The 14,467-nt window shown below is 35.3% G+C and overlaps 1 protein-coding gene and 1 long non-coding RNA gene across 8 annotated transcripts in view; one reads left to right on the plus strand and one right to left on the minus strand.

Moving 5' to 3' along the window:
• LOC129052183 (uncharacterized) overlaps nt 1–11,651 on the minus strand; it is a 76,356-nt gene extending 64,705 nt beyond the window's left edge. For both annotated transcript variants that reach the window (XR_008517073.2, XR_008517072.2), the window contains exons 1-2: nt 11,165–11,651; nt 8,548–9,671 (exon numbers count right to left, since the gene is read on the minus strand). This is a non-coding gene — a long non-coding RNA (uncharacterized LOC129052183). The remainder of the gene's footprint in view (nt 1–8,547; nt 9,672–11,164) is intronic.
• SPTLC3 (serine palmitoyltransferase long chain base subunit 3) overlaps nt 10,330–14,467 on the plus strand; it is a 247,582-nt gene continuing 243,444 nt past the window's right edge. Inside the window, exons 1-3 of one of the 6 annotated variants that reach the window (XM_054542014.2) lie at nt 10,330–10,793; nt 11,765–11,886; nt 12,493–13,422. The gene's annotated coding sequence lies outside the window, so the exon portion shown is untranslated. Of the gene's footprint in view, nt 10,794–11,764; nt 11,910–12,492; nt 13,423–14,467 lie in introns of all 6 variants that reach the window. The other 5 variants (XR_008517069.2, XM_054542016.2, XM_054542021.2 and 2 more) reach the window with 5 other exon arrangements.

The raw sequence follows: 14,467 nt of genomic DNA on the forward strand, positions 1-14,467 counted from the left end.
ACCTGCCATAATACCTTTATCTTTGGGCAGCTGACATATCTGAGTGAGGGCAATTAAGTTAGCCCACTGGAATTATTTAATTTCTGAGAGAAGCTTATATTTCAAGGCCAAATTTAAGTTTCTGATCACATAAACGGCTTTATAATTTTTAGCTTTTCTTTTTCAGTATGAACCACATAAAATCAAAATAAAATCACATTTATCTTGGCTAGAAGGTTTGCATGATTGTGAATAGTTCCCAAAAGGCTGGAAATTATTGGGTCCTCTTTCATCAGATAAAAAATAAATCAATCAACAAAATAAAATACAAATTAAAATAAAAAAGATGATGCCTGGGTTCACAGTGAAGCAGCAATGGATGCAGACCTTTGAAGGGTAAGGCAGTAATATTTCATAGATGTCACATGACTGTCAATAAAAGAATCTATGTAGGATGAGAAACTGTTAAGTGTAGTAGAGATCCTAGAACTAAGTCAATGGAAGTTTTCATACATTTTGCTGTTGCTGTTATAGATCTTAAACAAGGTCGATGTAGCTTGGCTACTAGAGCAAACAAAAGACTAATATAAGCAGTAGGTCCCTAATGATTCCCACATAATTGGGTCAACACTTACTGAGATTTTTTATAAACAAAAAGTAAAAAGGGATTTGTGAATCTAGAATCTTGGAGAAAATTCTTTTAATAGTTATTGTTTCTGTGTTTATGCTTAAAAAGGAACATACTTCTTTTAACTTGAAAAGTATACGATTACTAAAAGCTAATTCTAGTAATACTTTTTACTAATATAAAATTAACATCAGCTCTCTTCTGGATTTGACAGGTTTGGAAAATTTTTCGTATGTTTTTAAATCCCAAAGTTGAAGGACTCTCGTAACGGTTTTGAAGTATTTAAAATCTGAAGAGTTTCAACAAACCTAATTATTCCTATTTTCCTTTATTTTATAGGGTGAAAGAGCAAAATTATTCTGAATTTTGGAAGGGTAAAAAAAATCATTATAAAAGACAAGATACAAAGTCAAATAATTTCAGGCAACATTATAAATATTTCGTAAGTAACTATTCTAATTAAGAATCAATTAAGAAAAGTAAACATGAAGTTTCTTGAAAACTGATTTAAGTGCATACAAAAGGCACCAAAATTTAACAGAATAATTAAATCACAAAAAGAAACTTCTACAATCTAAGCATAAAATAGGCCAGTCATGTTACATAAAAATGACACTCATTTTTTTCTGCTTTATGTCGTTTTTGTAATAACTTGGAGTAAAAAACATGTATTCAGGCATGCAGAGACAAGTATAAAAATAAGTAATGTTAAAACTTTTACCTATAGCTTTAAAAAACAACTAACTTACCAGTATATTAAATAATACATGCATATCATATTAACTTTGTCCCATGAATAAGCTATTAAAAATTTCTTAAGCATAAAATTATATATTCATATTCATATTCATATTTCTCTATCATACTTTGTGTAATTAAATATTTATATTAATTATCCTTATATTAAATTAAACAAATATCTATTATAAAATATAATATATAATACTTCATATTATAAATATATAAAACATAATTATATTATAAATATATAAAATATATAATTTATGTTATCAATATGAAATATGTGAATTACATTTAAAATATATAATATAATATTTATATTACTTATCATCTTTAATCAAAATAACCAACTTCCTTTTGCAGACACACAAAAAATTAGAGAATAAAAAAGGAATTGTTTTATTATTTTTTCTCTAAGAACATATATTATTTTAACAATTCAAAGGGAGAAAAACTTTTTGCTTCTTTCTTTTCACAGTTAATAATTAAATAAGACTTGCCTACTATAAAATTTGCCCACTGTAAGTGTACAATTCAAATTGACTAAATTTATAGTTGCACAAGCACCACTACAATCCTACCTTAGTACATTTTCATACCCCCCAAAAAAGGTCCTTCACATCCATTTGCAGTCAATCCTGTCTTCCATCCCCAGCTTTAGTTAGGCACAATCATCTGCTTTGTCTCTATAAACTTGCCTTTTCTAGACATTGCATATAAATGGAATTACACAATACATAGGCTATTTTCATCTGGATTCTTTTACTTAGCACAGTGTTTTTAAGGTTCATTCATGTTCTAGTACATATATTAGTTGTGTGCTTTTAATTATGGAACAGTGTTCCATGGTATGGATATACCACATTTATTTAACCATTGGCCAATCGATGGGCATTTCAATTGTTTTCAGTTAGACCTATTAGGAATAACACTGCTAGAAACATTCACAGACATGTCTTTGTATCAACATGAGTTCATTTTTCTCAAGTAGATTCCAAGAAGTGGAATTTCTGGGTTGCATGGTAAATTTAACTTTTTAAGAAACTGCCAAACTTGCTTCCAGTGGAGGTGCACCATTTTAAACTCATACCAGCAATGTGTGGGGATTCCAGTTTCTCTTCATCCTCACCAACACTCGCTACTGTCTTACTATAGACATTGTAGTGGGTATTTAGTAGTATATCATTGCAGTTTTTTTCTATTATATCTGGACCTATGATCCACTTCAGTTAATTTTTTGTGCAGTATAAGACAAGAGTCTTACAGTTTTCATTGCTCTATATACCTGAGCTTGTGGCAATACTAAGATGTCTTAATTACTGGAGCTACATGGCAAATTTTGATAACAAGTATGTAAGTCCTCCAACTTCATTCTTCTTTTCAAATATTCTTTTGAATATTTTAAGGTCTTTACATTTCCATATAAATTTTAGGATCAACTTGTTCATTCTGACAAAAATACCTCCTAAGATAATTACAAGGATTGGTTTGAATTTGTAGATTAATTTGGGGAGAATTGTGATCTTGACAAGAATTAGTCTCTAATCAATGAATATGAAATGTCTTTACACTTATGTATACCTTTTAAATTTCTCTCAGCAATGTTTTATAAATTTCAATGTATAGGTTTTGCAAATGTTTTGCTATGTTTATAACTTTTATTCTTTTTCATGCTATTATAAATGAAATTTTTATTTCATGTTTGATTTATTTATTGCCAGTATATAGAAACATAATTTTGGAGTTTGATTTACTATCCTACAAAGTTGTTAAGCTAATCTATAACTTATAACATTTTCTACAGGATCTTGACATCTGTGAATAAAAACAGTCTTATTTCTTCCTTGGCAAACTGGATGCTTGTATTTTCCTATTTATAATTTATGTTTGCTTTATTTCACTCAGTAAAAAACTCTACTATAATTTTGAATAGAAATGGCAAAAGTGGGTATCTTGGCCTTGTTCACAAACGTAGGGGAAAAGTATCCAGTTCTGTACCATTATGTGTAATGTTATCTGTGAATTTTATATAGGTATTCTTTATTAGAATGATGAAGACTTGCCTTTTTTTACTAGTTTGTTGAAGTTTTATCATTTATGGGTTAGTTTTTTTTCAAATGCTTTTCCTCCATTTATAAAGATAATCATGTGGTTTGTGTTCCTTATTCTAATATGGCATATTGTTTTGATTTTTGAATGTTAAACATACTTTGTAATCCTGAACCAAATCCTATTTGGTGATTGTGTATAATCCTTTTTGTATGTTGTTGCATTCTGTTTGCTAATATTTTCTTAAGGATATTTGAGTTTTTGTCCATGAGATATACTTATCCTTAGTTTTATCTTTGGTATGTCTTTGCATTTGTATCAAGGTTGACACTAGCCTCCTAGAACGAGTTAAAAATTATTCCTTATTCTCCTATTTGTAAAAGAACTTGTGAAGAGTTTATATTACTACTTTAATTATTTGATAGAATTCACCAGAGAAGTTGTGTCCAGACTTTTATCTGTTGGAAAATTTTGACTGCTGCCTCTACTTCCTTGTTTTTTTATACATTTATTCAGATTTTCCAGTTATTCTACAGTCAGCTTTGCTAACTTGTGTCTCTGAAGGAATTTGCCAATTTTATCAAAGTTGCCTATTTTTTGGCATAAAGTCATACATAATATTTTCTTATATTCCTTTCTAATCCTTGTAATGTTTATAGTGTTAGTAGTGATGGCCCCTCTATCATTCTTGATTTTACAAATTTGTGTTTTGTTTTGGTTTGGATTTTTTGGTCAGTTTAGTAAAGCTTTGTCAATTTTGTTGATCTTTTCAAAGAACCAGTTCTGGTTTTGTTAATTTTCTTTATTTTTTGTTCCAAATCCATTAATTTCCGCTCTAATCTATTAATTCCTTGCTTATGCTTGCTTTTGGCTTTAGTTTGCTGTTTGCTTCTAAAATCTTAAGGAGAAAACCTAGGTTATTAATGTAAGACCTTGATTCTTTCCTGACACAGGCATTTAAAACTATTTCTCTAATCTCTTCTTTCACTGCATCACATAAATTTTGATATGAGGTTTTTATTTTTATTGAATTTGAAATATTTTCTTATCCTCTGTTGATTTCTTCTTGAACCGATTAGTTATTTAGAAATGTGTTGATAATTTCAAAATGTTTGTAAATATCCTGGAATTGTTTCTGTTGTTGGATTCTAATTTAATTTTGTAGTTGAAGTACATTGTATGATTTAGATCATTTAAAATTTAGTGTGAATATTTTATGGCTTAGTATGTGGTGTATCTAGGAGATACATGTTACATACGCACATGTACACTTGAAAAAAATTGTACTGTGCAGTCATTGAGTGGACTGTTCCATATATCTTCGTAAAGTCAACTGGGTTTTTAGTGATGTTCAAGTCTTCTATATCTTTGCTAATTTTCAGTCTGGATATTCTAGCAATTATTGAAAATCGGGTATTGAATTCTCCAGCTATAGTTAATATTCTAATGGCACATTTTATTTTAATTCTATCACTGTTTGTCTCATGAATTACCTGACTCTATTATTAGAGATACATACACATTTATAATTGTTTTATCATCTTGATATGTTAAGCTTTCATCATTGAGATGTCCCTGTTCATATCTAATAATATTTTTTATCTTAAAATCTATTTTGATATCTGTAGCCATTGTACCTCTCTTATGGTTACTATTTGCATGATATTTATTTTGTCTTCAATCTGTTTATGTCTTTAAGAAGTGTCTCTTGTAGAAACCATGTAGCCTGAGCATGCTTTTATATACAATTTTGTAGTCTTTGATTTATGACTGGGGTGTTCAGTTTATATTCGTGTGATATGATTGCATGTATGTCTGTCATTTTACTATTTGTTTCCTACATTCCTCCTGTGGTTCTTATTTTTGGTATTTACTGACTGGCTTCTTTGTTGTTAAATATTTCTTAAATAATTTTTAAATTCTGTGTTAATTTTCTTTTTACTATTTTTGTGTTATTTTTTAATGGCTGCTGTAGAGGTTAAAATACAACTGTCATTACAGTCTACTGAAGATTAATGCTATATTAATTAGAGTAAAATATAAACATTTTATTCTAATATATTTCCTCCCTCCTTTGTGCTATTATTGTCATTGAAATACATTATAATTGCAATAATACAATGTATCATTTTTGAGACATTAAGAGAAGGAATTAGAAACATACCTTTTTTTAATCTATCGATACACATCCACATATTAACCATTTTTGATACTCTTCATTTCTTCCTTTGGTTATGGGTTATCATTTAACATAATTTGCCTTCAGCCTGAAAGAATTCCTTTTGTATTTCTTATAAGGCAAGTATGGTTTCAATCAATTCTCTCAGTCTTTCTCTAACAATGTCTAAATTTTGCCTTCATTTTTGAATATTAGTTTTGCTGGGTATACAGTCATTGTTGGGCAAAGTTTCATTTCTTTCAGAACTTAAAATATGCCATTCCATTGCCTTTTGGCCATCATAGTTTCTGATGAGAACTTAGCCATTAAGGTATAGTTTCTCCCCTGTGCATGATGAGGTTTGTTGTATGTTTTCTCCCCTTACTGCTTTAAATATGTTTTTTCTTTATTTTCAGCTTGCAACAGTGTGTCTACAAAACATCTAGATATAAACTGTTTGTATTTATCCTCTTCTTATTTGTTGAAATTCTTGAATATACAGGTTGATTTTGATCAAAATTTGAAAGTTTCTCGTCATTATTCAAATAGTTTTTCTCCTTTATCTCTTCTTTTCTCTCCCACTTCACATATATAGGTTCACTCAATGTTATCCCACAGATTTCTAAAGTTCATTTTTTAAATCAAGCCTATGTAAATTTGTTCCCAAATAAATTTCTTCTAATAGATAAACAACACACAATATCTTAAACAAGCAGAAGAACCACAGAGGCTGGTATTAGGATAGAAAACAAATTGACTCGGGAACAATACAAAGCTGATCAGACAAACAAAAGTACCAGAGAACTTCGTATATAGAAAAATAAACCAAACACAGATGTGCTTCAATAAAATATTAGACCTCAGTTGTACATTAAATTACCACTCAGTCAAAGAAAATTTGGTATCTCAATAGGTAAAATACATATAGAATTTTAGCTTATGTGAGGTTTTTTTGGAGAGACTTCAGGAAGCAGAGCTTTGCTTTGTATTGGATACTATTAGGAAGTGGGGACACCCCATGACTGGTTATCTTGATAAATCTTATACAAAAAAGTAATAGGAGAGTGACCTTAAAGCTATGATTGTTAAACAAATGTCAGTTACTCATATTATGACCAGGAAAGGAAAATGTTGGACCATTTTTGTCATTTGAGCAATTTTTATGTTTTTGTCTGCATTCAGAAAATATTACAGATTGGTCTTATTTTCTCTTGATCCATTATGGTCAGAGAGTGGCCTTGTGTAATGCTCATATCTTTTTTATGTTCAACAGGAGAACTTTACTACCTAGCTGGAGTATTGGGCCAGATCCTGGCAATACCACACCTAACAGTTAACAGTCCAGTTCTCAGATGCCAGGGGCTACTTTCCTCTATTTCAATGTGATGAATCCAGGAATGCAACTCTTAAGGATATGGGCTAGCAGGGCTGCGAGGTGGGCTGGAAGGCTCTCAGGTTCCCACAGGCAAGAGAGGGTCTCAATGGACTGTGTAGGGGTGGGCATCCTGCAGTTGGTGGGATCATACTGGACATTTGTAAGGAAAACCCAGTGTCAGGGGCACCAATGTGAAAAGCATCTCTCTTCAATCTAGAAGAATCCACTGCTTAAGGTGACAGCTGTAGCCAAAAGAGGGCACAGCTCTGAGACCATTAATTTACTGAGCATTTTGATGATTCACTGGTATTACATGGAGTCTCTTCCTCAGGTATAAGCTCAAACCTTACATTTCCGGAAGAGAAAGAAATCACAAGTTGGGTCATTGTGGAGAGACAGTAGGAAATTCCTCCATTTCAATGTAAGGACCAAAGAGGACTCCCAGCTGGAATAACCTCTTTGTGAAACTGTTTGGTGAATGTTTCTGGAGATGGCCATCAAAGCTGAGCTGATGGTTTACTTTCTAAGGACCTTACTCAGGTGGCCACTTTCATTCTCTCTGCATAAATTATTTCTGCTCCCCCCCGCCCCAGGCAACAATAAGAACTGCATCGGCTTTCTTATTAAGAATATGAAAAAATGCTCACCATCACTGGCCATCAGAGAAATGCAAATCAAAACCACAATGAGATACCATCTCACACCAGTTAGAATGGCAATCATTAAAAAGTCAGGAAACAACAGGTGCTGGAGAGGATGTGGAGAAATAGGAACACTTTTACACTGTTGGTGGGACTGTAAACTAGTTCAACCAATGTGGAAGTCAGTGTGGCGATTCCTCAGGGATCCAGAACTAGAAATACCATTTGACCCAGCCATCCCATTACTGGGTATATACCCAAAGGATTATAAATCATGCTGCTATAAAGACACATGCACACGTATGTTTATTGCGGCACTATTCACAATAGCAAAGACTTGGAAACAACACAAATGTCCAATAATGATAGACTGGATTAAGAAAATGTGGCACATATACACCATGGAATACTATGCAGCCATAAAAAATGATGAGTTCATGTCCTTTGTAGGGACATGGATGAAATTGGAAATCATCATTCTCAGTAAACTATCACAAGGACAAAAAAACCAAACACCGCATGTTCTCACTCATAGGTGGGAATTTAACAATGAGAACACATGGACACAGGAAGGAGAACATCGCACTCTGGGGACTGTTGTGGGGTGAGGGGAGGGGGGAGGGATAGCATTAGGAGATATACCTAATGCTAAATGACGAGTTAATGGGTGCAGCACACCAGCATGGCACATGTATACATATGTAACTAACCTTCACATTGTGCACATGTACCCTAAAACTTAAAGTATAATAATAAAATTAAATTTAAAAAAAAAGAGTACTAACAGGAATTTCTAATGTGGAATTTATAACACCACTCAGTTTTGTGTAATTTCCCTTCTAATTATTGATTTCTTTCTTTGTACTTTTTGTGTTTTCTGAAACTTTGATTATTTCATTTTTCTTTTTTTCTGTATTTTTTTAAGTGCCATGCAAGATTTAAATAAAATATAATCTGATAGTTTGTTTAAAATTACCTAGATTTCTCTTGGGATGTTGTTTATATTCTTCTTAGTCTGCTTTTGAGACACTTCATATTCTCTCTTTATAAAGAGCAGATATGTGAGGAATATAATAACAGTAATCATGTGCCCAGAATTTTTTCACTGTAAGACATGTCTGTGATGCTTCAAGGCCTTCTGTTGAAACAATGTCCCAGAGAGTTCATAATGACTAACAGAAATTCTTGCTTTGAAGAATTTCAGATGAAAAAAAATAAAGAAAAAAAAACCCCACTGAAACTCTCTTTGCTCATTTGATAAAAGAACTGGTTGATACCAAAATTAGCTGGGCGTGGTGGTGGGCACCTGTAGTCCCAGCTGCTCAGGAGGCTGAGGCAGGAGAATGGCGTGAACCCAGGAGGTGGAGCTTGCAGTGAGCAGAGATCGCACCACTGCACTCCAGCCTGGGCAGCACAGTGAGACTCCATCTCAAAAAAAAAAAAGAAAAAAGAAAAAAAAAAAACTGGTTGATACCTGTTAGAACCAAGATGGCTGACTTTAACAAGCTTGCTGACATTGCAGCCTGAATTTTCACTGCTTCTTTCACTCTCACTCCTCCCAAATTTGCACATATGACTCATGAGTAGCATGAAGAGACAACTGCACATGCCTGAGGACTTTTCTGACTCTGCTTACCTTCTACAATCACCTGCTAATCCCAGTATCTACCCCATGAATCTTTCTAAATACTGCCTTGGAACCAACACAGGGACATAGATGAGATTGACTCCTCTCTCATCTCATCTAGGGGTTGAATCTCAATGCAAAGCTTTTATTTTCTCAAAAACCCATTGTCATATTATTGGCTTCCAGCACATAGAGCAGTGAGCCCCTATAGGTTGATACCACTGTTTTCCTCCTATGGGCGATGTCATTTGTCTTCATTGGGCTCTACTATCTTCAGAGGTTCATCTTTTGTGGAATTGCTTTCTGATTTTTCAAAGTTCCATGGCATCAATTTCTTCTAGTGGTTAAGAGTGGCCAGCAAGTCACCTTCTCATGAAGCCTGTTTGTACACCCTCCTGTGGACCAGAGCAAACTCTGCCAAGACACCAGTCATGTTTTTGAGGCTTCTCTCCCAAGCAGACTCTGCAACCTCTCTGAAAGAATGTGCAAACTACAGCATGTTAGTGGCAGCCTCACATACTGATCCTAGAGCACCTATATCTTCCTCAGTGTCAACTTCAAAACAACCTTTCTGTGAAGCTTTGTTAGCTCTAATAGGATGCATGTCTCATCGACAAAGTGATTCAGAAAATGCAAGCAGTCGTCTTCATCACAGTCCTATGGACTTCCAGGCTGAGGTGACATGCAGGGCAGGATTGACAGGTAGGCCAAAGTTCTGGGTAGAGAAGGTGGCACCAGGCAAAAGGTTTGGAAATTGAGTGGAGGGCCTAGGACCATTGCAGCCAGGAACTGAGAAAACTGGGGTTGGGACTCGGGGAGAGGGAAGCTGTAGACCATAGACTGTAGTCTGAGCCTGAGACTCAGGGAAGGATGCGGTTGAGAGCATGGAGAGGGTGTCCTTGGGAGAGGACCTAGGAAACAAGCCTCCATGAAAGGGCCCTGGAGCAGGAGCTGGAGCCTAATTGACATACCATCACCCCATCCCTTCATGCCCAGCCTCTCTCTGCTGGGATCTCTCCCTGGCAACCGGCCTTTTATCAATCCCTTCTACCTGGCTGGCAAATCCTGAGCTTCACTCCAGGTGGTCACAATCTGACCCTTGTGACCTCATGCTTCCCCACCCCCATTTGTGATTCCATCACGGGAAGTTCTTCTCCAGTGGCCCCTGATCCAGGGAGACCCACCCTGCAACAGCCCTTGTCTCCCTCCACCCTTGCTTCCTTCTCGCCCATCTTACCACTATCTGCCCAGGGGAGCCAGATTTCCCAAATTTTGAAGAGAAAATAATCGAGGCTCATTTCCAGGACAGAGGGGCGAGCTGGGTCTAAAGAGCCAAGCAGAAAGGCTTCCCAAAATCACTAGGTTGGGAGCAGTCAGAGATGTGTGGCTGCCCCAGCTGTTCTGACTCTGCCCCAGCTTTTGGCTCCACCCCCTTAAATCACCTTCAGAGGTTCCCATGGTGACAGTAAACAAGTCTCCACTGCCTTGCCCATGTGCTGTGTTCACCCCACTCCTGATCTTGTTGGCTGCTCAGGGGCTGACAGCCCAGATGCGCAGCTGTGATGAGCAGAAACAGGGAGGAATGGAGCCCCCAGGTGAGTGGAGTGGCTTGGATTTAGGGAAGAGCAGCCTGGGGATGTGGATATGGATGGAAGAGGCTCTGAGATTTGGGATCTGAACTTGGGGATCAAGGCAGCAGTTCTTCCTTTATAGGAACTTCCTATTAAAACACTTTTTAAAAAAAATTTAAATAAAAATAGGAAAGGGCCTTATAGGAAAGGCCACAGTAGCTCAAAAATTATCAGTATAAGTGAAGGTTTCTGTGTCTGTTTACTTTTCCCATTTTAATAAAATAAAATATCTGACTCACTAGAGAAAATACATAAAATGTGTACTCGAAGCAGAAAGAGAATTAAAGAATCCCAGCATAGCCATCACTCATCTTAAGAAACACAACAGTATTTACCTTAGCCTCCTTCTGTGGGCCACCATCCCCTGCACCAAACAACCACGTCCTCAGTAGCCACTCTCCTGAATTATATGTTCATTAGTCAACTGCCTTTCTTTGTAGCTTGACTTAAACTTTCTGTGCTATTAAACTATATATTGAACAGTTTTGCATGTTGGTAAGTTTTAAATACAGCTTGACACTCTATTATCCTGTGGATCTTGATTTTGTGGTGCCATATCTTGCTCCTGCTGACCCACTTCCTGAATGTCTGTCATTCTCACCTGTGTCTCTCCCTTTCTACTCTTCTTCTAGCCATTGTCATCACTTCCTCAAGCTGTCTAAATTCTGCCCAGCAGTCTGTGAAAATGTTGTGTTGATGACATATGTAAGGACTCTAACTCCCCTCAAACAATCTGCTCACCTCAAAGGTTCACTCCTGTTGTAATAAATGACACATAAGGACACAATTCAACCGGTACCCACCTTGGATACCACTACTTATGTAAACATCAAACGGACACCCTCTTCCCACACACTAATGTATCTTGTATATTTGAAATAAAAGTTAGAGATATACATACAGAGATTTAAAATCTAAAACTGTCCCTTCCCCAGTAAGTCATGTATCCATTAAAAGGATATCTGGAAACCTCCAAAAGGAAGCCAAGCATAGACTACTTGGAAGAACTTGAAGGAGCGAGAGCTGACCCCATCTTTGTACACTGGCAGCACAAGGAGTAAGTGTTACCCTCCCTCATAAGTAAGTGCTACGCTTCCTTATAATTTGCTAGTGCTTAAGATTTTCAGTCCGAAAACTTCTCCAGCTTGGTGATCTCTGTCTACCTGGTAGCTCCATCTAGAGGGTCAAGTAAAAAAAATGAAACCCAATTGTTGGCATTTTTCAAGAGTCATGCAAGTAGTGAGTGGGGTCTTTCGTCTGTCTTTATGCCTTTGTAATTTACTCTTTACATTTACTATTACACTTACCATGATCTGTTGTTTATTCATGTTATTTAAGCCAATGCTTCTAAAGCTAACTGCTTTAGGATCATTTTTGAAATTTCCATTCCTTTTCAAATAAATATTTTTGTAAAAGAATTTTTTTTAAAAAAATTCCTGGAAAAATAAAATGCAAAAGTTACATACATTAGAAGTCAAAAAATGTTTATTAATAAATTTAGCAAGTGTAAAACTATGTTTAAATACATATAATCAGAACAGCTATATAGGAAAAGAAAAGAATTTCAGAAACTGTACTTGGTGTTTGTTGATAGTGTGCACACGGGGGATAAGTGTGGAAAAGAGCAACTCAAGATGTGTTTTTTCCTCTGTTCTCTCAACAGCAACAATCAACACAGAAGACTTCTGTGACCAAATGTGTGCACGTTTCTCTCCATACACCAAGCAAGCAATCTATTCTGCAGCAGACACCAACTGGATGTCCTCCAATTCAATTCAATTCTGACACTGTCTACCTGGAAATGGCCTCAGCAACCACAGGTTGAGAGCTCAGTCCCACAAGAACACCCCCTCCTTCCAACCAGTTGAAACTCCACACCTCCAGAACTTCTCACTGACTGGCTTCGAGTTGGGGTTCCACAGTCCTCTGTTTGAGTTTGATTAATTTGCTAAAGCAGTTCACAGAACACAAGGAAACACTTACTTATGTTGATCAATTTATCACAAAGGATGTTTTAAAGGATCCAAGTGGGGGCCAGGCACAGTGGCTCATGCCTGTAATCCCAGCACCTTGGGAGGCCGAGGCAGGCGGATCACGAGGTCAGGAGATCAAGACCATCCTGGCTAACACGGTGAAACCGTCTCTACTAAAAAAACAAAACAAAACAAAAATTAGCTGGGCATGGTGATGGGCACCTGTAGTCCCAGCTACTTGGGAGGCTGAGGCAGGAGAATGGCGTGAACTCAGGAGGCAGAGCTTGCAGTGAGTGGAGATTGCGCCACTGCACTCCAGCCTGGGCAACAGAGCAAGACTCTGTCCCAAAAAAAAAAAATAAATACATAAAATAAAAAATAAAACATAAAATAAATAAATAAATAAATAAAGGATCCAGATGAAAAGCCAGATGAAGAGATATATAGTGTGAGGCCTGGAAGAGCACAGGAGCTTCTGTCCCTGTGGAGTTGGGGTGTGTCATCCTCCTGGCACATGACAGGTTCTTCTTCAGCTTCCTGTCAGCCTCCACATGTTCAGCTCTCCAGAAGCTCTATACATCCTGTCCTCTCAGGCCTTTTATGAAGACTCCATTGGATAGGTAGGATAACAAACATGTAGAAGTGTTATTAGACCAAAGGGTATGATCTATAATATCTATTATAATGCCAATAGACTGAGTGGGGAAACCCGGCAAGGCCTGTCTATTCAGATTCTTGTTAGCACCTCTGTGCAGCATTCCTTCCTCCAGGGTATGGCAGGACCCTTCTCAAATGAGGATCTTATGGCCCACAATCAGAAAGGCAGGGGAAGATTAGAGGAGGGCAGGGGAAGGTCAGAGAGAGAGATTATATTTTCTGAGGTCTGCTCCTGAGACTTAAAGCATTCCAACATTATAACAGAAGACTATGGGAGTTATGCCAACAACCATGGATGAAAACATGTTTTATATATAATATATTATTATATATAATTATATATAATATATAATTATATATAATTATATATATAATTATATATTATTATATATATTATATATATAATAATATATAATTATATATATAATTATATAATATATATAATTAATAATATATATAATTATATATTATATATTATTATATATAACTATATATTATATATATTTTATATATACTCACAAGAGGTTAATTCAGAAAATTGCTACTGTGGTTGCTACTTTTTGTCCTTTAATAACCAATTTAAAGTAAAATTTTGAATGAAATGGCAATTGATTTTTGAGAAATGTCAGCAATCGCAATGATAATATTTTAGCCATTATCCCAAAGGAAACAAGTGATGTTTTCAAAATGTACTTCAATCCTTCAGTAATAATCAGATAAATAAATTTCCTGTAAAATTATAATTAAAAGCAAATGATATTTTTAATGTTTATGGATAAATAATATTTGTACATATTTATGAGATTCATGTGATATTTTGTTACATGCATGCAATATATAATGGTCAAGACAGGGTATTTAGGGCAACTGCTACCTCGAGTATGTGTCATGTTCTGTGTTTATCATTTGAAATCTTCTTGCTATTTTAAAGACATAATACATTGTTGTTAACTATAATCACTCTACTATGATATTGAACAGTATAATTTATTCCTTTATCTAACTGTA

The sequence above is a fragment of the Pongo abelii genome, chromosome 21 (assembly GCF_028885655.2).
Source record: "Pongo abelii isolate AG06213 chromosome 21, NHGRI_mPonAbe1-v2.0_pri, whole genome shotgun sequence".
NCBI lineage: Eukaryota > Metazoa > Chordata > Mammalia > Primates > Hominidae > Pongo > Pongo abelii.